The 26,659-nt window shown below is 50.2% G+C and overlaps 1 pseudogene; it reads right to left on the bottom strand.

The window, feature by feature from the left end:
- Positions 1 to 870: 870 nt before the first annotated feature.
- On the bottom strand, positions 871 to 15,778 carry LOC102730358 (small ribosomal subunit protein eS25 pseudogene; annotated as a pseudogene).
- Positions 15,779 to 26,659: the final 10,881 nt, after the last annotated feature.

The following is a 26,659-nucleotide window of genomic DNA, read 5'->3' as shown; positions in this document are numbered from 1 at the left end:
TTGCTTAACCAACTGAGCCACCCAGGCACCCCGAGTGTCCAAACATATTTAAAGGCATATTCTTTCCTTGAAATCTCAGAAGTTGCACACTATACGGCACCTTGCTGTTTCCATTTTTTATATCGTGGCTTCCGCATGAGTCCTATGGGGCTGGCCCCTTCTTCCCGATGGCCTCGTGGTAGTCTGTGCATGCAGAAGGCATTTAGGACAGAGAAGACACCCATACATGTTTGCTGAATGCGTGGTGGGTTTCTCTGGCTGCCGTAGGCACCCTAGACTCACAGCGATCTCCAGCCATCCGGTGTTGGGTGTTCGGGGAGTTCTTATCCAGGCTGGCCTGGCAAGGTTTATCAAAGTGTCTCTGTGAGCTGCTGAGGACAGGGCCCATCTTCAGACCTGGAGGTCGTGGGGGTAGCGCACCCGGAGACTCTGGCTTCTGCTTCCTGCCCTGTCTTCATGTTTGCATTTGTTAAGTGGCGGATATTACCTTCCACCCCACTCCCTCAAGAGACAAGAGTTCCATTTTTAGGCAGTCTCCAGGGGAGGAAAGACAATAAGGAAAGTCCTGGGAATTGGGGCTGAAACCTCTGAGAAAAAATTAAATCACCATGTAGCTTGGGAAGGGAACAGCCACCTCACACCTCACTAGGACAAAAGGAAATGCAGTAAAAATGAGGGAGGAGACATTTTCATTGTCTTAAGGGAAAACTTTCCTGAAGATGAACACTGGAATCATCATCTTCTTCTTCTCCTTCTCCTTCTTCCTTTTCTTCTTCTTCCTCTTCTTCCTCTCCTCCTCCTCCTTTTTCTTCTTCTTCTTCTTGGACTTAATAGTTTTATTTTCCAAAATATACAGTTGGTGGGATCTGTTCATGCATCATCACCAGCAGCTGGGTATCTCTTCCCTTGGTGTTTCTGGTATAAATGACTTGAGCTCTAGGCTATAAAACCGGTTTAATAAGTCCTTTACTGAGGAGCTCCTGAAGGGCTGCGCTGGCCAGGGAACCCAGAATCTTCAGTCTCTCGAAAACAACAGCTGGAATTACAAGTTTATAGTTGGGAACTTCCTTACAGAGTTTGTCATATGTCGCTTTGTCAAATGAGACCAGGTTACCGAGCTTGTCCTCAACTATGCCTTTAGACCACTTCTTCTCTCTGGTCTTGCCCCCAGATTTGTTCTCTGGATCTTTGTCTTTTTTGGCCAACTCTCCAGGATCTTTCTTCTTGTCATCCCTGGGCAGCACTGAGAAGCTTGGAGAGTAGCGGCCACCCCTGCCTTAGCCTCGCTAAGATGTTGGACAAAAATCGAATACTGGAATCTTCTTAATCTTGTCTCAAAGTCTTTCTATCCCAGCTCTACACAAATCTGTGTGCACATATGCACACTCATCTAACTGTGGTGCTCTAAGATATAATCAGGTGTTCATTAAGTAGGTCTCTTTACACCTATGTGCATCTGGGCGGGTCTTTTCCCATCACTAGGCTTTTGGAGAGCTCAGCAGACATTGGGAAAAATGGCAAATCAAAGAGTGCTGGGAATCGGTGTCCCAGTGCTGCCCCTTGGGGAGGTGAGGGTATATCTGGGATGGAAAGAGTATATGAATCATCTGTCGGGAGGCTCTTCTCCCACTTTCCCATGCTTCATAGCCTAGCTATCAGGATACTCCGGGATCGGGATTTGCAGGGAGGTGTGAGAACTAGGGGCAGGAAAAGTCAGGTGGCTTTCACTAGATCGGGCTGGCTTAACAGGTGACAAATAGCAACCAAACTTCAGTAGCATGCAGGAAGACCAACTCCAGGGATTCAGTGCTCTGGTATTCTCCAGTTTTCAAGGGGATATGGTCTTTCCTTCTCCGACCTCTGCAGCCTGACTATTGATGTTGCTGTTTGTTAGGGAATGTAGATGGATATGGGAGCTCAGGTCCTCCTGACATGATACTGCCAAACGTAGGGTCACGGAGGCAGAGAATCAGAGGGAAGCCTGAGGGAGAGGAGGAAAAGGAAGAGAAGCGGAATCCTGGCTAGCAACTCCTACGTCATCTTCAATCCCCATCTTCCATTTGTTGCCTCCAGGCTGACCCCCAAAGCCAGTCTGGCCCATCTCCTGAGTCATAATACCTGTAAGGCTTATCTCTCTTACTCTGATTTTTTTCTGGTTCTTATTCTTCTGTTCTTTTTTCTGTTTCTGCCCTGGGCCTCCTTCCTTTCCTTGAGGACAAGAGAGAAAGAGAGGTCTGAGGGAGGGCCTTTGCGGAGAAGTGGTAGGGTACCAGGGCCTGGCTGGGGGGAGAGGGCTTGAGGTAGTGGAAGAGGGAGGTGAGCCTAAGGGAGCAGAGAATCTCAGGCATCAAAGCCACAATTCTGAGCTGTATCCCTCCCTCCTCTCTCATACGACTGCTGGTTTAGACAGGACATTCATGCTTGGGATTCACTGGCCTCTGGAATCTGTAGATTAGTGTCTTCTATCACTTCTGGAAGGCTCTCAGCCATTTCTCTTCTCAAATATTTGTTTCTGCTCTATTTTTCTTTTCAGTTTTTCTGAGATGCTAATTAAACATATACTAGGGCTCTAGCCACTGTATCTACTATTTTCTCCATCCTTCTCCCCTTTTTGTCTCTCCATGCTGCATACTGGGTAATTTCTCACTATTATCTTCCACTTTGCCAATTCTCTGTTCTGCATCTCAGCTGCTTTTAAAGTAATGAGTTGAATTTTAATTGCAGTTACTATTATTTTTTGAATTTTAAGTATTTGTAGGGATGCCTGGGTGGCCCAGTTGGTTAAATGTCTGCCTTTGGCTCAGGTCATGATCCCAGGGTCCTGGGATCGAGTCCCGCATCAGGCTCCTTACTCAGTGGGGAACCTGCTTCTCCCTCTGACTGATGCTCCCCCTGCTCATTCTCTCTCTGACAAATAAATAAACAAGATCTTAAAAAAGAAAAAAAGAATTTGTATTGTGGGGGGCGTTCCTGGGTGGCTCAGTTTGTTGAGCATCTGCCTTCTGCTCAGGTCATGATCCCAGGGTCCCGGGATCAAGTGTCGCATCGGGCTTCCTGCTCAGCAGAGGAGTCTGCTTCTCCCTCTCCCTCTGCCCCTGCTTGTGTTGTCTCTCTCACTCACTCTCTCTCTCAAATAAATAAAATCTTTAAAAATAAATAAATAAATACATACCTACATAAATAAATAAATAAAAATTTTAAAAAAAGAATTTGTATTTGGAGTTTTTAAAGTCTATTTTGTCCCTTTACATAATTTCTTATTACATGTAAATATCTGCACTTGAACAAATTATTTATTACACATTAATTTATTGTATGTATTCCACATATATAGGAATAATATGAATACGAAGGGGCTTTCCTCTGGAGAGGACCGTGCTGACTTCTGCCAAACACTAGGGGCACCACCAGTCCTGAGCTATCTAAACAGAGTCCCAGGTCTGAGGTTCTCTGGATCAGGCAGGAGTCCTTTGGGATCTCGATGTATTGAGGGGAGGATGTTCTATTAGACTCCCCACCATGTGCAGGCACTGAGCATGGATTTCTAGCCCGCTCATTCTCCCAAGTGTTCAAAATGAAAGTTCAGATTTGCTAGGATTGACAGATGCTTTTTCAGGGAAAATTGGTTTCTATGCTTTGGTTTTCTCTTCCACGTTGGCCTGTTGATTCCTTGGTATTTTATCAACTCTTTGAAGCTTTTAAGATATTCTTAAATTTATTTTTTAAAATTTTTAAAAGATTTTATTCATTTATTCATGAGAGACAGAGAGAGAGGGAGGGAAGCAGAGGCAGAAGAGAAGCAGGCTCCCTGCAGAGCAGGGACCCCTGATGTGGGACTCGATCCCAGGACCCTGGGATCATGACCTGAGCCGAAGGCAGATGCTTAACGACTGAGCCACCCAGGCGCCCTTTTTTTTATATTTTATCTAGCACTTCTAGTTGATTTTACTGTGAGGTCAGTCCAAATAATTCAGTCTACATTACCAGACTTCCAACCTCAGTTGCAATCAAATTACTGGGACCCAGCATACATCCACTCAACAATATGTCCTTCATTTACATTCCCCTGTTCCCTCGGCCCCAGATACAAAGAGTGAAAACAAAGTGGCAATTGTCAACAAGAATGACCACCTCCCAGGGCACCTGACTGACTCAGTCAGAACATGTGACTCTTGATCTCCGGGTGGTGAGTTCAAGCCCCACGTTGGGCGTAAAGATTACTTAAAAAAACAAAATCTTAAAAACAAAAACAAAAACAAAAAAAGAATGACCACCTCCCTCAGAGGGCAGCAAGAGTGAGAATTTCATAATAGCTACCATAAGAACCAGATTTAGGAGTGGACTGGCCAAACTTTGGCTGAAGGACCAGAATACATGTGACCCTAAAGCATCATCATGAATTGGAATATGATAGAAGAGAATTTTGCTGCTCAGGTGGCTTTTAGGGAATCCCTGTACTTGTTTGAAAGGAGGACTATTTTGGTAAGAGGCATGTATAGGCTGTGACCTCCAAGGTTAACTGTCTTCAGCTGAAAGTGGGTCCTGCTTATGTATAGCTTTTGTTTAAAGACTGGGGCATGCACTTGCCCACCAAGGCTGCATTGCTGAGAACAAGAGAGATGCGTGGTCTTCTGTTCATCCTTCTTCTTTGCAGTACCTAACCTATTTAAATAAAGTGTTGAACAAATATTTAAAGAAAATAAGTTTTCTCTCTCTAAGTATAGCAAGAAATTGGCAACACAAGTTGCCTCTGGGGAGTGAAGCTGGGTGGAATCTTGTTACAGAAAGAGACTTGGAAGAAAACGCTGTACAGGTAATTGCTGTCCTGAGGGGGCTCAGGGCATCGTCAGCCTCCTGCCTGCACCGAAGCGCCCAGCCACAGCCAAGATTTGGCCTGGATAGGATCCAAATCCACAGAAAGACCCCAAAACAGGTGAAAGGTGGTGTGCAGCATCTGGATATGTAGGGAATATAAAAGGGGTGAGATAGTGGAGCCCGCCCCCGGGTCTCATCTCACTGAGCAAGTTCTTGTACAGAACTTTGGAAGGGTCCGTGCGAGCTCGCAGTTGCACGGTATTAACCAGACACTCCCCTCTTCCTGCCTTCGTCCTTGGCAGCCCTCTCTTTGTCTCTCTCTCTCCCTCTCTCTCAGTGTTTCTCCACCCCCGCCCCTCACTCCTTCTCTCTCCCTATCATAGGTGTCCACCTTTATTTTCTCAGTATTTAGACGGGCAGAAGAAGGAAGGCTTAGAAAACACATTGGGAAAAGTCCAGCTGTGTTTGGAACAGACTATCCGTGCTCCTTGCCCAGAATTCTGAAAGGAAAGGAAACAGCCAAGGTTTGTGGAATGGGCTGGGGAAGGTCTGCCCGGAGCCCATCCCAAAAGCTTCCTGGACAACCCTGGTCCTTATCATTGCCCCTTACGAACCCTCACCACATCGCATGAGCTCATCAAAAGCTTTGGGGCACTCACTTTATAGACATCTCATTCAATCTGCATGGCAGCCCTGGGAGGTGGGCAAGGCAGGCATTCTTAGCCCCATTTTGCAGATGAGGAAACTGACAGCTAGTAAGTGACAGGGCCAGCATTCTAACGCCCACCCAGGACTTCAAGCCCCAAGCCTTTCTCCGCATCCAGAGACGGACCCAATGCTCTCACGCAGAGCATCCTGGGTCCCGGGCTCAGTGTTTTTACAAAGGAGCAAGAAGGTGGCTCGTTCCATGTTGCAAATCACAGCATTTCCCACCCCTCCCCTGCAAAGAAAGAGAAGGAACATGACCCCCAAAGGAAAGAAATTCTAAAGCAGCCCCTAGGGACCTCTGGAAAAGCTGTTTGATTTATTTCGGTCCCTACTGGTTTCTGTGCCACATTTATAAACGTCAGCGCCGGAAATGAAGTTCCCACTGCCCTAGCAGCTGCTGGTTGCGGCTGTTGCTCACTAAGGGTTCAGATAAAGTGTCTCCCCCTCCCCTTGATTGATAGAGAGCTGAGAATAAAAGAAAATAAAAGCCCCCTGGAGCACTGATAGAAGGGAGGGGGCAGCTTCTCAGGAAGAGAAAGGGGTGATCTTTTCTAGGCTGATACTAGTGGAAACAGAGAGGGGGTGTGTGTGCGTGTGTGTGTGTGTGTGAGAGTGAGTGCATAAGGAAAAGATCCAGTTTTTAAGACCACATGGAAAATAAACGCCTTAGTTCACATAGAGAGAGGAAAAGTAGTGAAATCCGTGGTCTGTTTCAGGGGCTCTGACACCAGATAGAGGGGAGGAAAGGGGATCCGTGAGGTTGTCTTTGTCACCTCTGCGTGTCTACTCTCCCTGAGCAAAATCTGCTATCTTCCAGGATCTGGGCCAGGGGCGGAGACTGGCAGAGACTGAGAGCAAGAGAGTCTGGAGGGGAGTGGCAAGAAATGAAAGGTAAAAGCTTCCCAAAGGACCACAGAGATCCAAGGCATTGCCGTTATTAACCGAACCAGCGGCTGAGATGGAAGTCTCCGTGCTGGGAGCGGTTCTGGTCCCGCCCGTGGTACTGTTGTAGATACTGATGCACACACTTCGGCAATGATGCCTCTTCTTGCATGTCTTCTAAATCCGTGATGCTCTCTGGTCTTCGAGAAACACTGGTTGGGACCCATTCCAACAGTCCTAGCCGAGCACCTCCGGCGATCCCCAAAGCAACAAGACATTGAAACGTCACTTTGAATTTGATTGTTTTGTACCTTTATTTTAAAACATAAGCCAAATATTTCCAAATGACTACTGTTCTCTTCAAAGTCACCCCCCTGAGAGGTTTTGTAGTTAACCCAGTGTCACTCAGTGTGTGGCCAAAATCATCCACTTCAGGGCCAGCTTATAACCTGGGCAATAAAATGTCTTATTACTTTACAGAGGTTCCTTCCTTTGCCCTAACTTGTTTATCAAGCCTGTGTCCTGGTAACTTTCGGCCCTTTCCAAGCACTATGCCCTCTGTCGTGAGGTTAGCTCAGCGGCGCGGTTTGAACCCACCCGGGGAGGACAGGATTATTCAATGAGGGGGTGGAGATATAATTATTAGCATAAGAAAGAAACACACAAAAGGGAGAGGAACCCTTAGATTGATGTGATGGCTATCTGGGTGGGTTCTCGCTTCTTTTCACTTTCCTTATACGGATAGAAGTGTTTTTGTTTAAAAAAAAAAACAAAGTGTGGAGCAAGCAAAATGTGGTATATTTATACAATGGAATATCATTCAGCCTTAAAAAGGTAGGAAATTCTGATACAGGCTACAACACGGGTGAACCTTGAAAACGTTATGCTGGGGCGCCTGGGTGGCTCAGTTGGTTAAGCGACTGCCTTCGGCTCAGGTCATGATCCTGGAGTCCCGGAATCGAGTCCCGCATCAGGCTCCCGGCTCGGCGGGGAGCCTGCTTCTCCCTCTGACCCTATCCCCTCTCATGCTGTTTCTCTCTCTCTCTCAAATAAATAAATAAATAAAATCTTTAAAAAAAAAAAAAAAGAAAACATTATGCTGAGTGAAATAAGCCGGTCACGAAAAGGACAAATACTGCAGGATTCCACATATACGAGGTACCTAGACAGTCAAGTTCACAGAGACAGAAAACAGGTTGCTGGTCACCAGGGGCTGGGAGAGGCAGGAATGGGAGTTAGTGCTTAATGGAACAGTTTCAGTTTGGAAATGAAAAAGTTCTAGAGATGGCTGTTGGTAGCGTTTACACAACAATGTGAATGTACTTAGGGGGCGCGTGGGTGGCTCAGTCAGTTGGGTGTCTGCCTTCAGCTTGGGTCATGGTCCAGGGGTCTTGGGATCGAGCCCTGGGATCTGGCTCCCTGCTCAGCGGGGAGTCTGCTTCTCCCTCTCCCTCCGCCCCTCCCCGCCCCTCCCCCTCACTCATGCTCTCTCTCCCTCTCAAATAAATAAAATCTTAAAAAAAAAAAAAAAGGGGGGTGCGCCTGGGTGGCTCAGTTGGTAAAGCGACTGCCTTCAGCTCAGGTCATGATCCCAGGGTCCTGGGATCGAGTCCCACATTGGGCTTCCCCTGCTCTGCGGGGAGCCTGCTTCTCCCTCTGCCTCTGCCTGCCACTCCCCTGCTTGTGCTCTCTCTCTCTCTGTCAAATAAATAAATAAAAATCTTTAAAAAAAAAATTAAAAAAATAAAAAATAAATTAAAAAAAAGGGGGAATTCACTTAGCCATGAATTGTACGCTTCAAAAATGGTTAAAATGGTAAATTTTAAGTTATGTGAATTTTCAAAAAATATTTTATTTATTTATTTGAGAGAGTGAGAACAAGCTGGGGGAGGGGCAGGGGGAGAAGCAGGCTCCCCTCCGAGCAGGGAGCCCGACGCAGAACTCGATTCCAGGACCCTAAGATCATGACCTGAGCTGAAGGCAGACACTTAACCGACTGGGTCCCCCAGGCCCCCCAAGTTATGTGAATTTTACTATCAGAAATTTTTTTAAAAAGTGTGGAGAGGGCGCCTGGGTGGCTCAGTTGGTTAAGCGACTGCCTTCGGCTCAGGTCGTGATCCTGGAGTCCCTGGATCGAGTCCCGCATCGGGCTCCCTGCTCGGCAGGGAGTCTGCTTCTCCCTCTGACCCTCCCCCCTCTCATGCTCTCTCTCTCTCTCATTCTCTCTTTCTCAAATAAATAAAATCTGTTTTAAAAAAGCGTGGATAAATCAAATCTATTCTCAAAAGGTGAGGATTTGACATCACTGATGTTATTCAAAAGAATGTGCTATGGGGTGGGCCAAGGCCCAAAGAGAGAGGCCTCAAATATTCTTCTCTCTGGATCAAAACCAGAGCCCTGGGGGGTCAGGCAGGCAGCCTTCACTCCTGCTCTGAAGCTGCCCCAGGGAGGAGCTACACCTCCAGGTCTTTCGTTCTGACATTTCCTATAACCTCGTGCACCTGCAGCTGCGAAGCCACTCTCCCTGCCCTGGAATACTCCACAGCACAGCCTGGGTGGCTGACCTAGGCCACAGGGGCTGGCCGGCTGCCCTGGCAGCGTGAACCAGGCTAGAGCAAGTCATGGCTCTGCTGGCCAGGCAGCTGCTGAGGTGGCTTTTTAATCCTCCAGCCATGCCTTCCTAGTGATTGCTTTTATTAAGAAATGTAATGAAAAAGACTATATGAAGCCCCTGCCAGAAAAAAAAAAAAGCTAATAAGATTTTGCACCAAGTGTGGTGAGAAAAGAAAGGGGGAAAAAGCACATTAGGAGTCAGATAACGAGATAAATGAAAGACCGCAGGGAAGATCATTTTTGCAGACTTGCTGGATGGTTGTAAAATTTTTAATTTGCTGAATTCTCTTTTTTCGTTGTCTCTGACTCTCCCTGTCTCTTTCCCTGGCTTTCTGTTGCTCTGAATCTCGTCTCCGTCTTTCTGTCTTCACCTCTCCTTCTCTTCCCTGGTTGCTCTCCCTGTTTCAGCTCTTGCTTTTTGAGCGTGCATGTGCGTGCGTGCGTGTGTGCGTGCATGCGTGTGTCCTTTCACCATGGCCAAACCTGCCCCTCAGGACTGGGGCAGGAGGCTGGCACCTTGGGCAGCGAGCCCCACCCAGTTAGAAGGAGCAGGAGGACAAAGGATTGCCGCTCCCCACCCCTCTTCTAGGGAGCTGCTGTGATTTGGCTGAAGGGAGAGAAAGAGGGAGAGATCAAGGGAAGAAGGAGGAGAAAAATGGGACTGCAGAGGAAGGACGGGAGATCAGAGACTAGAGAAGTAAGGAGGAAGAGAAAGCCCCCGCTGCTCCCGCAAATCGATTCTCGGCAATGCCCGCCCTCCCGTCTGTGCTCTGAGCTGCTGAGCAGAATGCCACCTCCATAGGACACCAGGCCTGAACAGAAGGGCTCTGGGGGCACAGGGCAGGCACACAGGCCAGGCTGCTAGGGTCCACTGGGCCTGCCTTGCGTTGTGGGGAGAGGTCTCGCTTCCCCAGGAACCCCCTGTCACCACCCAGGCTTTGAGGAGGTCCTCTCCAAAATCTGGTTTGGGTACTGGCTTTGGCAGACGCCTTCCTTCTGTTCCACACTTGGGAATTCAGAGGTGTCTCGTTGCTTTTCTGCATAAATCCCAGGTCACACTGCAGTTGGAGGGCTTGAGCGTGGACACGCTGAATAGCTTCCCCGTGGGGAGGAGGAGCCTGTGAAAGTACGGGAATGAATGGCTCAGGGTGGAGACACGTTGTCAGTTATTAGGAAAAATCTCTCTTGCTCTTCCATCCCTTGTTCCTTACCCAGTGGGGACGATCTGTTCCGCGTCCTCCCAGGGAAGACTTCTCTCTCTGTGCTCTGCCTCCAGCAAAAGTGTGCCGTGGGTGACCTAGGGGATGGGCGTTCCCTCTACCGGCCACCACAGAAGAGAAAAGAGCCATGGAAATCGGCAAGGTCTGCCGGAACCTGTCAGAAGGGGGCGTGGGGAGTCCCCCACGCCGGCTGGACATAGAAGGTGGATTGGGACAGAGATAGGCAGTCCCAAGTGGGAGGATGGTTCAAAGTCAGTGGGAGGGGGGTGGTTGCAACTTGACCGTGGAGTAAAATAAACTGGGAATAAGAGCAAACGCACATGGTGCTTTCTATGGCTCTAGGCTCTGCGAACCTGAGGGTATCGACTTACTTAATCCTCACCACAATCCTGTGAGGTTGGTACGATTGTTAACATCTCCGTTTTATACCTGAGGGAGCTGAGGCATGGTGAGAGGTTAGCTACTTCTCTGTCGCCCCTCCACAACAGGAGATCGGTTCGGCAAAGTATCGGAGACGAGTCAAGAAGGAGAACAGCACTGTGGTTAAGAACATGAACTTTTGGGCCAGACAGCCCGACATGGACTAGCTGTGGGACCTTGGAGGAGATCCTTAGAACTTAAGGTCACCCCTCAGAGCAACATGAAGGGCACCGAATGCCTGTTGGTTAAACATGGGTAGCACCCGGCCCCTGAGCTCAGTCAGAGGCGGCGCTTAACGCCATTAACCACCCATGGGAGGACGGGAACATCTTCCGTGCTTGGCAGCTCCAAGCCTCAGCTTCCCACCTCTGGCCTCCCACCAGAAACACTGGAGATGGGCCCTCCCGGGGATCAACATCTTAGGGGCACGCAGTCCTGCAGACAGGCCCCAGAGAGCCCTAGCACCCGCCACACAGCCCCTCACCCCAGGGCCTCCCTCCCCTTCCCTGACCTGGTGATCCCCCGAGGTTCCCAGGCGGTAGGAGCACCCCCAGCACTGTGGCTCAGTGAATTGTTCAGGGAGTGTGTCTCCCTCCTTCCCTGCCTCCTTCCCTTCCCTCGCCCCTGCTTTTCTCTTGATGGAGAAGGCACAAATTAGGCAGAAAGGAAAATGTTGACAGTTCCCAGCCCTGCCTTGCTAGGGATAAAGAGAAATACGTTAACCGCTGAAGCTTTAGGCAGATCAAACACAGTTTGTGAGATGCTTCAAATGTATTATTCATCTCACCAAGGAGATGCAATCTTGGGTTTTCTCTCGTCGCCCCATTAAGAGGAACCCTCAGCCACTGTGGAGATGCTGGGCTCCAGAGAGGAGGGGGCACCTTCAGAATGCCATCTTTTCAATATTAAATCAGTAGGTCTGCCTCCAGTCCTTCTTTTTCCTCTTGAAGCTTTCCAGATGAGTAGGTCAACTTGCCAGAGAATCCAAGGGTACGAAGGCTGCAGGTGAGACCCACGGAATTGGGCACGACAAACACTTGGAATCAAAGGGTAACTGTGACACTCGGGAGGCAGGAGATGGAGACCTTGACCCTGGAAGGTCCTCCATGTGCCACTTGAACTTGAGGTATGTAACTCTCACAGGCTGGAAGAGCTCTCAGAGAAGGCATCTCCCCCATGCCATTCGCTCTAAGTCGCACTGTGGATGGCGGGGTTGCACTCACCCTATAGTTGGATGCCCGGAGGAAGGATCTGGATCCAGACAGAACCCTTAGGCCTCGGGATTGGGACAAGTGGAGGCCCCTGAGGGTTCTATATTATTTCCTTGCTCCTCTTCCTTTTTCCCTTTGGCCACTGAGGTCCCCTGTGGGCTCCTGCCAGCATCCCAGGGTTCTGAGGCACCAGGGCAAGCTTCCCCAAATTACATACTGCCGCCTTCTTAAACCTCACCCGGAGAAGAAACCATTCCAGCCTCCCATGCTTTTGTCCCACTGTCTCACAAACCTCCCACTTGTACAATGGTGGGAATAGAGAGCGGGCATTGCTGGTGGAAGGAGAGATTAGAACAGCCCAAAAGGAAGGATTTTGACATGATGTATCAAAAAGCCTTAGAGTGTACATTCCCTTTAACCCAGCAATTCCATCTCTTAAAAAGTGCTCCAAGGAAACACTGGACAAGTGTGCAAAACTGTACAAAAATGTCCATCCCAGCTTTGTTGATAATGGCAAAACCTGCAAACATTGGGTTTTTTTTTTTTTAAAGATTTTGTTTATTTATTTTAGAGAGAGAGAGAGCACAAGCAGGGGGAGGGACAGAGGGAGAGGGAGCCCGACGGACGTGGGGCTCGATCCCAGCACCCTGAGATCATGACCCCAGCTGAAGGCAGACGCCCAACCAACTGAGCCACCGAGGTGCCCCGGATCCTGCAAACATCTTAACACCACAATCATAAAGGATTGGCTAAATAGTTGCCTTTTTTTTTTTTCTCTATTCTTTTTTTTTTTTTAATTTTTTTATTCTTATGTTAATCCCCATACATTACATCATTAGTTTTAGATGAAGTGTTCCATGATTCATTGTTTATGCATAACACCCAGTGCTCCATGCAGAATGTGCCCTCCTCAATACCCACCACCAGGCTAACCCATCCTCCCACCCTCCCAATAGTGCCTTCTGATGCAGTCATTTACAACGAGATTCTGCAATATGGGGGAAATAATATACAGATATATTTTCATTCTAAAAAAAAATGTCAAATAATAGAGGTAAAGCACACTCTCCCCCTCCTTAATCCTAACCCAGTCCCATTCCTCCCCTCAAAGTACTCGTTATTACCAGTTTAGCATGTATCCTCTCAGACCGTTATTTTAAAGAATCGCATTTAATATAAACAAATAATAAATTCAGGTTATGCCAGTTGGTAACTAGAGATGCATCCAGGCAAAAAGAAAAGTCTCGCTGCTCATACACCAAAATGTCCACAGTATTCAACCTTAAAGAGTGGCACTGTATATGGTTTTTACTTTCTTCTGCAGGATTTACTGTGTTTTCTACAGGGACAGAAAAGAGAAACAATGCTATTTTAAAATATAGTAAAACACAAGGAATTGATACCGGGGCTGCCTCTGAGGAGTGAGAAGAGACCGTTTGCCAGGTACGCTTTTATGTCTTTTGAATTTTGTACCTTGGACACGGATTACCTATTCAAAAAATGAATAAAATTTTTTAAAATTTAATATGGCCATAAAATAAAATAAGGGGGCTGGTGGAGAAGACCTTCAAAGGGCAGCATGCCCTGATATCCCGGGAATCTGTGAAATCCTTCAAGCTGTAGTAACAGGTTCTGAATCTGCTCCGGATCCACTCCAGTAACGCTAGTCTCTTTCTGACTCACCAGGCAAGGAATTAGGGCCCATAACCTGGAAGAAATGAGGTAGGGTCTAAAATAAACCAGGCTGCCAGCCAGAAATAACTGTAATAATTTACAGCACAGCAACAGTAATGGATCAGTTGAGCTCGTTTTCATACTTTATCAAAGTATTTTTCATCTCCTTTTAGTTCTCCTAATTTTCCTTGAGGCTACCTGCTGCCATCAGGTGCCTGGGCAGGAAAGGACGGGGCCCAAGACCTGTCTGAAGGGCCATTGTTTGAAGTCTGCCCCAAAAGATCCATGTTTCCCGGGGCTGGGTGTTGGGTCTCAGACAAGAGTCTGCCGTCCCTCCTGCCCAGGGCCCGTCTGCTTCATCAGCCCCCAGGTCCTGCCTTGGGTTCCTAACTTGGGTACCCCACAAGGATAATCCGCCTTGCCCCGGAGACTGGCTGTGACATGTGGGTGGTGGTTGACAGACCCTACAGCAAGGTGGCTGGCTAGTCAGAGCAGAGGGTCCCCAAAGCTGGAGCAGCTTCCAGGCATCCGCTGTGGGGGAGGATGTAGATAGCAGGGTGGGGGCTCTCTGAGGCCTGGGATAACCACTATTTATCAACCGATGACAGTTTTAATCGACCATGTTATGAGAGGTATAGGAGATGACATGTGTCTGTGTATGAGGACACAAGCAGCACGCCCAGCCTAGAACATGCTCCATGAAGTATTCATTCCCTCCCCTGGAAAGTCTCCTCCCCGGGTCCCCCCCCTCCAGGGCTACCAGTCACCCCTTCCTCCTCTGGGCTCCCCCACCCTCTCCACTCATATATCTCCCGGGACTGTCATTGGATGCCCGTTTCACACACAGTCTCACCAGACCGAATTCCTTGAGGGCAAGATTTGTATCCAAATCAGTTTCATATGTCACATAGTAGGTCCTCAGAAACTATTTCCCGAATAAACAAATAAATGCAATTTGGGGGCCCAGGATTCTTATAAATTCTCACTAAGCAGTCTCACTCCTGGCCCAGAGGCTGCCCTAAGCCCTGAGCTCCCTGCCCCGACTCACTCCAGACCAGACGCAGAGGAGATAGGGGCAGCGAGCTGCGGGGGCGGCCTGGTGTGGTAAAAAGTGGGCTGAGCTGGGCTCCTGGCCACCAGAGACTTAACTGCTCCGGACTCAGCTCCTTCATCTACACGTGATCATTAGATCAGATCAGCAGCTGAAGACTCAGATACCTACACAGGAACTCAGTGTGGGGAGGGAAGCAAAGGGTGGAAGATTGTGCAGTCGGGTAACAGGTGCGTCCCCTGAATGGTGCTGCCCCTCTCTGCCAGCTGGTCATTGTGGGTTAAGTGTGGCAAGATCTTATTTTTCCAGACAAGCCAGAAATCTAGATTTTTAGGTGAAGTCTGGTGACCAGGTCAAACTCAAATCCATAGACCCTTTGCACCTGGGACAGGAACACCAGCTGACCACTCACCTCCTTTCCGGCTCTTAAATTCTCCGAATTTCAAGAAAGTGGCCTGGATACCTATGTTTGGGAATGGGGGTAGCCTTTTAAGGGCAAGACTCAAAGTCCGGGGCTCATTCTGGCAACTGCCATCCTGCCCCCCAAACTGCTACTCTACCTGAGTGCTGTCCCCCGCCTGCCACCAACCGCCCCCACACAGCAGGCAGAGATGCGGGGCGAGGAGGAGCCACCGGCCGCTTGTCCCAGGGTGGGCCAGAGGGCAGCCCCTCACTTTCTGCCCTTCCACGTGCCTGCTCCGCGCCGAGCTCCAGGCCCAGGGGCAAACGTACCGCCTCCCCTTGCCCCGCACAGGGGCGCCCACCGCTGATACCATCTCACCTAATAAATTCCTGTCAGAGAGGCTGTCAGGGCCTGGGAAACAAATAATGATATTTAACGTTTTGTAATAACAACAATTAACCGGTAAATAATGTCCTTTAAACTGCAAACGCTGGAGTAAATTAATTCTTCTAATGAGCTGTCAGGCACGGAAGAAAAAAAAGGACCCGTTTCCTTTGGTGCCACGAGGCTGCCGTGTGAGCAGCGGGGGAAGCGCACCTCGGCCCCGGGGGCTCATTACCGGGAGGCACGCGGCGCGGGGTTCCCGGGGATCCGCGGGCCCCGCCTGCTCCCACGTGGCGCGCGGCCGCCGCTGTCCGCTCCGCACCTGGCGCCCCGCCCGGCCGCGCTCCGCCCCGCGCACCGCCTGGTGCCCATTGCCGACGAGCCGCGCGGCCAGCATTTCAATTAGAGACGCCCCGCTCCCTGGCCTCCCGCCCACACACACCGGAGCCCGCGCTCAGCCTCGGGGTGGCTCGGGGCACGGAGCTGGGGACAGGGGAGGGGGAGAAGCCGGGCGCGCATCCCTAGTCCTTGCTGCGTGACCTTGGAGAGCTTTCCTGCCCTCTCTGGGCGGGGACGTCGTAAATGGAAATGTGAAGCTAATCAAACCAGATGTGATTACTTCTGAGCTCCCCAGAAGCCTGTGACCATAAAAAGACACCTAAGAATAAGGCAGCTCTTTATGTACTGATTCGGAGTAATCTCCAAGATATATTGTCAGGTGACAAAAGCAAGGCACAGAACAGTGTGCAGGGTCTGCTACGTCTTGTGTATTAAAAATAGGACGAAAGAAAGAGAATATGTGTCCCTATTTGCTTGTATATGTCTAGACAGGAAACGTATAATATGTGCTCGCCTCTGGGGAGGAGAACTGGGAGACTGGGGTGGGAGGGAGGCTTTTCACCGAATAGGCTTCCAGCCCCTTATGTTTGGAACCATGCGCAGTTATTACCTATTCAAAAAATAAAAGACAAAGCCACGCACAGCAGAGGTCATTCTTGACTCTCGGCAGCTTTCGGAAGTGGGAGCCCCAGGGGCACAGATGAACTGGGACCCTACCTGAAAACCCTAGGGAAAGAGCACCCCGCCTGCCGCCCTAGAACACGAGCTCATGAGTCAGGAAGTCCTTGCCAGTATCTAATCCCATTCCCTCCTGCTACAATTAGAGTTTCTCTCCAGATTCTGTATTTGGTGGGCAGAAGGGCTGATGGTTTTATGCAGAAAGTGTGGCGGGGGGGGGGGGGGCGGTACAGCCACTATCTGGAGAAGAGAGAATGCAGACAGTCATGGCCTTCTGGAGCCACATAGGCCTGGGTGTGAATCTATTTCAGTCACCCGCTAGCTGTGTGGTCCTGTGTGTCACTCTCCACTGCTAGCCTTCAGAATCCAGATGTCCCTGCCTCTCTCAGGGAGGACATCAGGTGCTGAGCTCGATGAACAGGCATCCACCTCCCACAAGGACCAACCCAGGCCCTTTGCTCCCCAGGACAGACTGAAGACCCCTTTCACGATCACAAGCCATCTGGTCCCCAGATCTATGCCTCCCCACAAGGCCCAGTGCTAACCCCCAAAGGAGATGGATATGTGGCCTCGCTGGGGCCAGGGGCAGCTTTGCCCACTTAGCACCTAAATTACCATGCTCTAAATCCAGAACAGGCTCAAGGTAGCTGGTGGCTGAAAGTGTTGGAGCTGGAAAATCAGCCAGGCCCAGGGCTCCAATGAAGCACCGGGAAGGCCTGGGGTGGGGATGGGAGTGGGGCTGGTGCTAGAGGGCTGGGAGCGAGAGAAGGGCTGAGCAGGAAGGCTCCCAGTCCCCTATTGCCAGCTGACCAGCTCCACGTTCATCTCTTTGTACCCTCGCCCTCCTCATAAGGGGTCTCCCGATTCGAGAGTTTCTTAGCTAGAATAGATTTGAAAAGCCCTGACCTTGGCCATTTAGAACACCCTGCTGCCTAGGCCCCTCTCGTCACTGCCTAGATATAGTAACAGGACTAGGGGAGGGAAAGGGAAGTGGGAGCCACAGGGGAAATGTGGGGAGATGGCCAGTGTGGCCTCCTGACCCTCCTGTCTCCTCAACACCCTCAACTCAGCACCTAGCACATCAGGGTGAACGTTCAGGGAAAAATTGCTGATTGTGGGAATGCCTGAGAGACTCCCTTCCCTGGCAGCCTGGAGGAGAAGCAATGGCTTCATTTAACCTGACAGGATCCAGGGAGGGGGGAGAATGAGGGCATGTCTGGTGTCAACTTTAAGACAGTGTCGGTGGCTAAGGCTGAGGGAAGGGAGTCTAACAGATCTGGGTTCAAATCCAGGCTCCATCACCTATCAGCTGTGTGACTCAGGACAAGTTGCCTAACTTCTCTGAGCTTTGGTTTCCTCCTCTACAAAATGTGGACAATGGTTCCCTATCTCTTTGGGCTGCTGTGAGGGTTAAGATGAGATCTAAAATACTTAGCATAGTGCCTGGGCATAAAGTAAGCCCCCAATAAAAGGCTGTTTCTGTTCTGGTGAGCTTGTTGCTGCCCTGCTAGACAGATTCCCCCTCCAAGACCAAGAAGGGCAGTTGTCCTGCCGCCTGAGGTAGGCAGACCACCTCTGTGGCTCCCTGATTTGGGAGGCAGCCCAGAAAGGCCTCCAGGCTTGGTTTTTGCAGAGGGCAGCGGAAAAAATCAGAGCTGAAGCCAGCAAAACAAGGATCCCAACAGCGGGTCTGAGTCAGCTCCTCCTGGGTCTGGGGGTTCAAGAGCCTTCCTCAAGGTCACAGGACCTCCCAGTCATCCTGCCCTCCATGTGACCGCCCCCTTGGCCTGAGTCCTCGGAGGGCCTGCCCGGGCACCTGTGAGCCTGCCACACGGGCTGGGAAAGCACGGGGTGTTCTAGCGCATGGCGGAAGCTGGGTCTCAGCCACACGGAAATGAAAACCAGCTTGCCCAGTGCTGAGTTACCATGTTGCCTGAAATCAGATTGATTTCTTGGGCTTGTTGTGACAGCACTGTTACAATTGATTCGTCTGGATGGCAGGGAGTTTATCTGTTTGGAGCTGTCTGTCATTGATCTGAATAAGCTTCTAAAATAGCCCAAATACCTGGTGAGGGCGAGGTTGCCACCAAGCCCGGCTCAATATTAATTATAATAATGAACAGGCATGAGGAGGGTTGGTTCATTGCCTGCCCTACAGGGCTGGCCTCTGTAAGTTTTGTGTTTAATATTCATTGCAGGCCAACCCATGCAAAGAGCGGGCAGACGCTCCTCAACTGGGGGAAGTTTGCACAGGACAGAGAAGGGACTGGTGCTGTTGCAACAAGAAAGGTTTAGGTTAGGGGCGCCTGGGTGGCCCAGTCGTTAAGGGTCTGCCTTCGGCTCAGGTCATGATCCCAGGGTCCTGGGATCGAGCCCCGCATGGGGCTCCCTGCTCGGCAGGAAGCCTGCTTCTCCCTCTCCCACTCCCCCTGCTTGTGTTCCCTGTCTCGCTATGTCTCTGTCTGTCAAATAAATAAAATCTTAAAAAAAAAAAAAAAAGAAAGGTTTAGGGGTTAGACCTCAAGGAGGACTTCCTAATGACTAAAAGTGTTTGGAGAGAGCATACCATTCACTCGTTAGCCAGGACAAACTATTTCTTCCTGCGTCTGTTTCCTCTGTAAGGTGGGGATTATGATACTTCTCATAACTGCCACCACCTCTGCTTCTGGCTGAAAAATAAGACAAAGCAAAACACTGGAAGCCTCTTCTGGTTCAGGGAGAAGCAGAAGGGTCCTACCCCAGGTAAAAAAGCATCTGCCTTTCTCAGCTTTGGCACAGAGTAAGCATTCAATCAATGGAGTTATTATTATCATAATTATTGATTCGACGAATATTTATTGAGCACCCCCAGGAAACACTGGTGAACGAGCCATGATCCCCTGCATTGGAGGAGATGAAGCCTGGGTTACTATGGGAACCAGGACATTCCCCTTGCTGTAGGCTCTCAGGAACAAGGGAGGGCCCTAGGGGTGGGAGACAGCTTGGAAGTTGTGCCTGGAGGCCAGTGGAGGAGCATGAGGACCTCACCGGGTGGCTGCAGGTCCCAGGCTGTGTCACCCAGCAGCAGACAACTCCACGAAAGATCAGTCAACAAGAGCCCCTCCAGAATAACGTTCTTCCAGGAAGAAGAGGATCCTTCCCTCTAAGGATCTGGCAGAAATGTGATCAAGCTTGGGGTTCAGGTCTGCAAGAAGCAAAGGATAACAAGCTGTCCCTGATGACACCAGCTGACATGCAGCAAGGAGCGCGGAGGCTGAACCAACATCAGGACTTCCTGGCTGAGCTTTGGAGGGCGTGAAGGAGACCCTGGATGGAGAGACTCCCAGGCCTGCCTGGGAGCCTGGTCTGCTGCCTCCCTTGCAACATTCCTTGCTCTGTCCCTGCAAAGCTCTCCTCTCTCTTGCAGCTTGTGGCTAGCAGGGACCCCCATGGCCAGCCTTAAGAGAAACATCAGAAGAAAGTTAATAGCGAAACACTCTGGCGGATCTAATTGATTTTTTTTTCCTATTGGTTCCCTAATATAGGCAACACTATTCCTGCCGCTTTTCTGGGCTGGAGATTATGTCATAAATAAAGAGATTTGCTCCCTATTTCCATGTGCTTATCTTTAATAAGTTAAGAATTCAACAAGCTTTAGGAGGACTTGAAATAAGCAAGGGAGTCGGTGGTGGCTTCGGCTGGGAGGTGGCAGCGGCCATCACAGCTTTATTTCAGCAGAGGGGGTGCAGATGGCTGAGGCCGGTGGGGGGAGAATTTGCATTCTTCACTGGGGCTGCACTGGATCCAGGCTCAGCTGGAAGAACACAGGAGCGGGAGGGAGAGGCGGGGGAGGGAATTCAGGGCGGCGAGTATGGCAAAATGGATGGACAGGGCCCCTGAGGCTGGGGAGACCACGTGGGTGGAGAGTGTAGGTTCTAGAGCTAGCTAGCCTGAGTTCAAATCCCAGGCCCATCATTGCTTACCAGCTGTGTGACCTTGGGCTGTGTTCCTCGGCTCTCTCTCTTTCCTCATTTTAAAGACGGGTAATATCATCTATCTCATAGGCTGCTGTGGGGCTCGACAACAAGCAAAGAGCTTAGAACAGAGCCTGGCCCGGGGTGTGCATGCAACACGTTCCCCAGCACGTGACCATGAAGACACCGCCTAACTCCATGGACCTTAACCGGCTACTGAGCCTCTGCCACGTGCCAGGCGCTGGCCTGGGCGTCACCGATGAGTGAGACACTGCTCGGCCCTGACTTCAAGGAGCACCAAGCCCGCCAGTGCCCCAGCACCCGTGACTGGAATGAGCTGCGTACCCACACTGAAGGGATCTGGCGAGGGTTGACCCCTTCCTGGGGAGGCTGCCATTCTTATGCCCTGGTCTCAAGGCTCACTCACTCTCCAGTTCCGGACATGCCACGGATTAATTCTAATTTTCTTGAAGCTGATGGTGAACGGAAACTGTGGGGCAGGTGCCGGAACAACCCCCCTAGAGACTGAGGACAACTGCCCCATCCACCGCACACTTAACGTGTGCCGGTCTATAAGGACCAGGATTTGAACCCAGGCCCGCTGACTTCCCCTGCTCTAAGCACTGTCCTCTCTTCCTCATGCTGTGCTGATGACCACAAGCATTAACGAAGCATATATAATATGCACAGCCCTAGGCTAAGAGCTAAGGGGATAGAAAAGTGAATGTAACAAGCATTTATTGAAGTCCCTACTCTGTGCCAAGCCTTCCTACAGGTTATCTCACCGAATACTTTTCTGAAAGGCAAGTGGCACTGTTTGCCCTTTCTTTTTTTTTTTTTTTAATATTATTTATTTATTTCACAGAGAGAGCAAGACAGCAAAACAGGGGGAGCAGCAGAGGGAGAGGGAGAAGCAGGCTCCCCGCTGAGCAGGGAGCCCAATGCGGGGCTTGATCCCAGGACCCCAGGATCATGACCTGAACCGAAGGCAGATGCTTAACTGACTGAGCCACCCGGGAGCCCCTGTTTTCCCTTTCTAAGTAAGGAAGTGGAGGCCCAGAGAGGCCCAGAAACTTGCCCAAGACAAGCATGAGGTTGGGATGACTTGAACCCAGACCTGACTTCCAAGCCTAGGCACTGATGCCCCTCAGCCCCCTGATGAGCGGTCTCTCTCTCCAGTGGGTCCTGCTCTTGCAAACCACTAACATGGCTTTAGCGAAACCAGCAGCCGTCCCAGCCTATCCAAAAACACCCAGCATGTGCCCACCTCCACCCTTTCCCCTCACAGCAACTTCCCCTGACTCACAGAAGACAGAGGGCAGGCCCAACAGCCTTAAGCCAATCTTTTGCTCATCTTCTACGTCAGGAAACAAGGCTCCTTAGCACCTTCACTCCTTCCCTGAGGGGGAAATCAAGGCTCAAACATATGTCAGGTCTTGGCCAGACCCTCTGAGTCAGTGGGGCTGAGACCAGAACCACGCTCCCACCTCTGCTTCCCAGTGGTACATGGGGCCAAGTCAATGATCCCAGGATGCTGCTCAGCAGCCCCATCAATTTCTGCAGCCCGTCTGAGCCAGATTATAAGTTCTCCCTTCGTGGACAATTTTGGAGGGGCTCAGTGTCAGTGTAGAAGCTGTCCAGTGAGGGACAAGACCAAGAAACTGTTTTTACCCCTCTCTGCAAAGGGGCTCGAAGTGGAACCCTCCTCTCTCCCATAGGTCTTGGGTGGCCCTTTCCCAGGAGATGGTTTCCCTCTCGGACCCACATTTTGCATTCACCCTCTCTCCTCCAGGCCATTGTCCAGACCCACAGATTCTGTTGCTTTAAGGATTGGTGACCTCACAGTCAGTTGCTATAGAGACCATTGTGATGTCACAAGCAGAGGACAAGTAGTTCAAGGAGGAGTGGAGGGTAGAAATGCACGGCTAGAATTGAGGGATATCCAGGGTTTCTGTCCTATTTTCATCCCCAGAAAAGGAAGTGTCTGGAGCTGGATTCTGATATCTGAGGGAGACCTGGCCATGTTTCCCTGTGTTCTCCTGAGACTAAGAGACCTCTGAGACCCACAAGAAGGGTCAGTGAAAACAAACATCAGAAACACTCCCCACCCTGGGGTGGTAAGTGGGCTACCTTTGTAGCACAAAGGAATGAGATTGGATGTCAGGAGAAACCATGTGGCTGGAAGATCCCCACGGAGGGGAGATGTTGCTTCACCTTAGGAAGCTCGAACCATGGGAGACAGCCTCTAGGGCTTTTATTATTTAAGCATCTTGTAGAGATAGACGTGCCACATCACAGTGAGTTGAGACTCTATCTCCCCTCCCTGGTCTGGGAGCTCCTTAAGAGCACTCTGCCTCTCCATATTCCCCTGAGGTCCCAGCAAAAAAGATGTTCCCTCATTCAGTAAACAAATGAGTGAGAAGGTGATGAACGAACTGGGTAGGTAGTTGGGTAGGATGAGGGAACGCATGGACAGACGAATGGATGGACACACAGGCAGGTGAGGAGCCTAGATCATGTACAGCCCCACTAAGCTTTGGAGCTCTACACCTGCCTACCTCTCTAGCTGCATCCCACCACATCCTTCTTTTCTGTGATCCAGCCACATTAACCATCTCTTAGTCCTGCTGACTCCAGGACTTTGCACATGCTGTTCCTTCTGCATGGAATGCACTTCCTTTCCCTCTTCAACCAAGTTAACACCTACTCCTCCTGCGGCTTTCTACTCAATCATCACCTCCTCAAGGTCGCCTTCCCTGACGGGGTCAAACCCCCAGTGTAGGTCTCCACAGCCCTGTGAACCTCTCCCGAGCACCTGATAGGTTACAGTTTGTATTTTGTTAGGTGGTTCTGGGTAAGGTCTCCCATTCTAGACTGTGAGCTCTGAGCCAGCAAGGCAATGCTGGTTTTTGTTTTGTTTTGTTTTAAGATTTTATTTACTTATTTGACAGAGAGAGACACAGTGAGAGGGGGAACGCAAGCAGGGGGAGAGGGAGAGGGAGAAGCAGACTCCCCGCTGAGCAGGGAGCCTGATGCAGGGCTTGATTCCAGGACCCTGGGACCATGGCCTGAGCTGAAGGCAGACGCCTAACGACTGAGCCACCCAGGCGCTCCGACAACGCTGTTTTCACTCACCTCTGTACCCCCAGCACTTAGAACAGCGGATACTTAATAAATATTTGTCTAATGAATAAGTTAATAAGTGACCAGTCCTGCCCTTGCCTGTTCCAAGCAGCCTGCCCTCCACGGACTGCACCAGGGGACAGAATGTAGACATGGGCCCCTTGCAGGTGAACCGAGGACACAGGCCCGAGGTTCGGGGAGCCTGCGGTCCCTCCCACACCTGCCCCTGCCAAGGCCCTCCGGCACCCATGCTCTTCTGCTCTGCCTTGTTAATACATCTCGGTTTCACCCTGAACTGCCTACAAATCACTCAGCCGCCCAGGGCCGCGTGGTCCTCATCTGTACAATAGGGACAATGACAGTACCTACCTCAGAGGATTGTTTTTTTTTTTTTTTAAAGATTTTATTTATTTATTTATTTTGAGAGAGAGAATGAGAGACAGAGAGCATGAGAGGGAGGAGGGTCAGAGGGAGAAGCAGACTCCCCGCCGAGCAGGGAGCCCGACCTCAGAGGATTGTTGCGAGGATGTAGCTAAATCCCTCAGCCCAATGTCCAGCAAATAATAAGTGGTGCTAGTATTCTTATTTTTAGAGGATAGGAACAGCCCATTGGATTCAGGGGCGAACTTCCGAAGAAAAATGAGAATATGCTAAATTTTTGTGAATCTGCTTTAAAGGCATGTGGCCATCTTTTTATTTTTTTTTTTTAAATTTTAATGTATTTATTTTTAAAGATTTTATTCTTTTTTCTTTTTAAGATTTTATTTATTTATTTGAGATAAAGCAGGAGCCAGGGGACAGAGGGAGAGGCAGAAGCAGGTTTCCCACTGAGCAGGGAGCCAGACACGGGGCTCGATCCCAGGACCCTGGGACCATGACCCGAACTGAAGGCAGACGCTTAACTAACTGAACCACCCAGGCGTCCCTGAAGATTTCATTCTTAAGTAATCTCCACACCCAGTGTGGGGCTTGAACTTACAGCCCCGAGATCAAGAGTCGCACGCTCCGCTGACTGAGCCAGCCAGGCGCCCCTGTATGGCAATCTCTTCAAAAAGGCAATACTTAAAACCTTTCCATAAAAGATGAGCCAGCTATGAGCCCATCCTTATGTAATGCCAAAACTGCATGCCTGGGTGTGGTCAAAGGGGAAAACTCAGTTATCCTCTCACGTTCTTCAAAGCAACCCCCCAATCTTGCTTCAGTCATAAAAAGGGTATGGAGCGTGCCCCCAGCTATGGCTTGACCCAGAGTGAGTACTGTTCAGGACAGGGGTGTGAGGTCAATCTGGCTGGGATATTTGTTCACGCTCCCCCCTCCACCCTCATCCTGCCCTAGTTCTCAGAAGTGGGGGGAGTTGGCCCAGGATTCTGTCAGTTCGAAGGGCTCTCCCTGACAAAAGGAGACCACCTTTTGGTCAGTGGCACCTCCTCCTTGCTTGTCCTATACATAAATACTCCCACATATATTGACCAAGATTCCAGGACAGACCACCCAGTCAAGAAGTCAGTTGGGCGTCTTAAATGGTTCCACATAGGAAAGAACTAAGACACCTTTGACGAAGCCTGGGAAGCTTTGCTCTTCCCACACCTACCCCCCAGCTGACTGTAGCTTCCTGAGGCCCAGCTACCAGGGGCAGCCTCAGGCTACACAGACAGCTTTCTCCTCCTTTCTCAGGGGCTCACCCTACCTGGTGACCCACTCCCTCATCACATGGCCGTCATCCTGGTACCAGGGCCCCAGCCCCAGAGGCCACACCACCGTGAACCCAGTGCCTCTGGACAGATGTATTTTAGGTAAGTTCAAGCACTAGAAATATTGAGTTCAGGGAATTTTATTTCTAGAGCCCTCTATATTTCTCTGGGATTATCACCTGTCTTTGTTCCCTCCCTCTCCTGGACCCTTTCCAAGCCAAGCCACCTTGATTGCTTGGGGAGAAAGCTGCCAACATCCTCCATGGTATCTGTGGGTCTGGTGAGAGTGACCTCAAGGGACCCTTTCTTTTTCCTTCAGTATAACTCTGCAGGTGGCCACACAGCCCAGGCAACCTTGGCCTTTGGGAACTGGCTTCACCAGGGGACTCTCCAAGTGCCAGGGAACGTTGGGGTGTGGTGGTGGAAGGAGAGGCCTCATTCTCCCCAAGTTAGGGAGGGCTATGCTCAGGGTGAGCCTCAGGGTACAGAGGGGAGGGAGAAGGCCAGCTGTTCTCTTTTCTACACTGTGCCAACCTAGCCTGACACCAAATTAATAGCATTCAAATGAGATGCAAAACATTATGCAAATCTAGAGGAGAAGGCTGCTCTCCCCGGGCCTTTGGGCTGTTGGAAGGCCAACACCTTAAGGCCTTTCCTGGAGGACCCCACAAGCTCCCTTCAACTCCAACCCCCATCCCTTCAGCACCAGCTGGTGTGAAGATTCCAGTGAGACTGGAGTGACCCTCTCAAGGTCCTCTGATTCATGCGCCTCCCCTGGTCTCACCTTCCAAGCACTTGGGGCCTCTTCGATTCTGAAATAATGCAGAGGCAGCTATAGAATTTGGCCTAGCCTCCCTCTGGATGCCAGGATTCTGGATCCCCACTCATTAGCAGTATATGCAAAATAGATGCAGGGGGGTTTTTGCATCTATTTAATGGTCCATTAAAAGGGCCCCACGCCGGTCACCTCCGCACAGGCCCAGGCTGCCTGCAAGCATCATGTGGCTCCCCTGCCTGGTAATTGCTGTGGTGTTTGTGGGGCTGTCTTTGCATTTGATTGTCATTTAACTTTCCATCTTTCTCCTTCAATCAGACTCAGGATTGGGCTGTTGCAATTGATTATTCATTTTATTTTCAGCTCCTTGGTGGGTTTTCAAAGAGTTTGCTTTATTAGCGCCACAAACTTGAACCCTGGGACTTCCGTCACATGGAGGGGGAAGGCTTCCTCCCACCCATCCCAGGGCTCCTACGTGAAAATAATCCAGCCAACATTGTGGATTTTAAGTCCTATTCCCAGTCTCTCTGTCCCAGCACCTGCCTCATTTCTGCCCAACCAGTGACATTAAATATTTATGGAGCTGTGGAGGATCAAAGGCCTTGGCTGGGGGTGATGGACAGGCTGGAGGCCTTGGTTTAAAGATGGAACGCAGCTCACAGCAAACCACTTTATGCTGCTTTCTCCATCCATCCTGGGCTCTTGCTACAGCTGGTGTG

This window comes from Leptonychotes weddellii, chromosome 15, assembly GCF_054177405.1.
Source record: "Leptonychotes weddellii isolate Sample4059 chromosome 15, ASM5417740v2, whole genome shotgun sequence".
Taxonomy (NCBI): Eukaryota; Metazoa; Chordata; class Mammalia; order Carnivora; family Phocidae; genus Leptonychotes; species Leptonychotes weddellii.
Note: the sequence above shows the minus strand (reverse complement) of the source record. Positions and strands in the feature narration are given on the sequence as shown.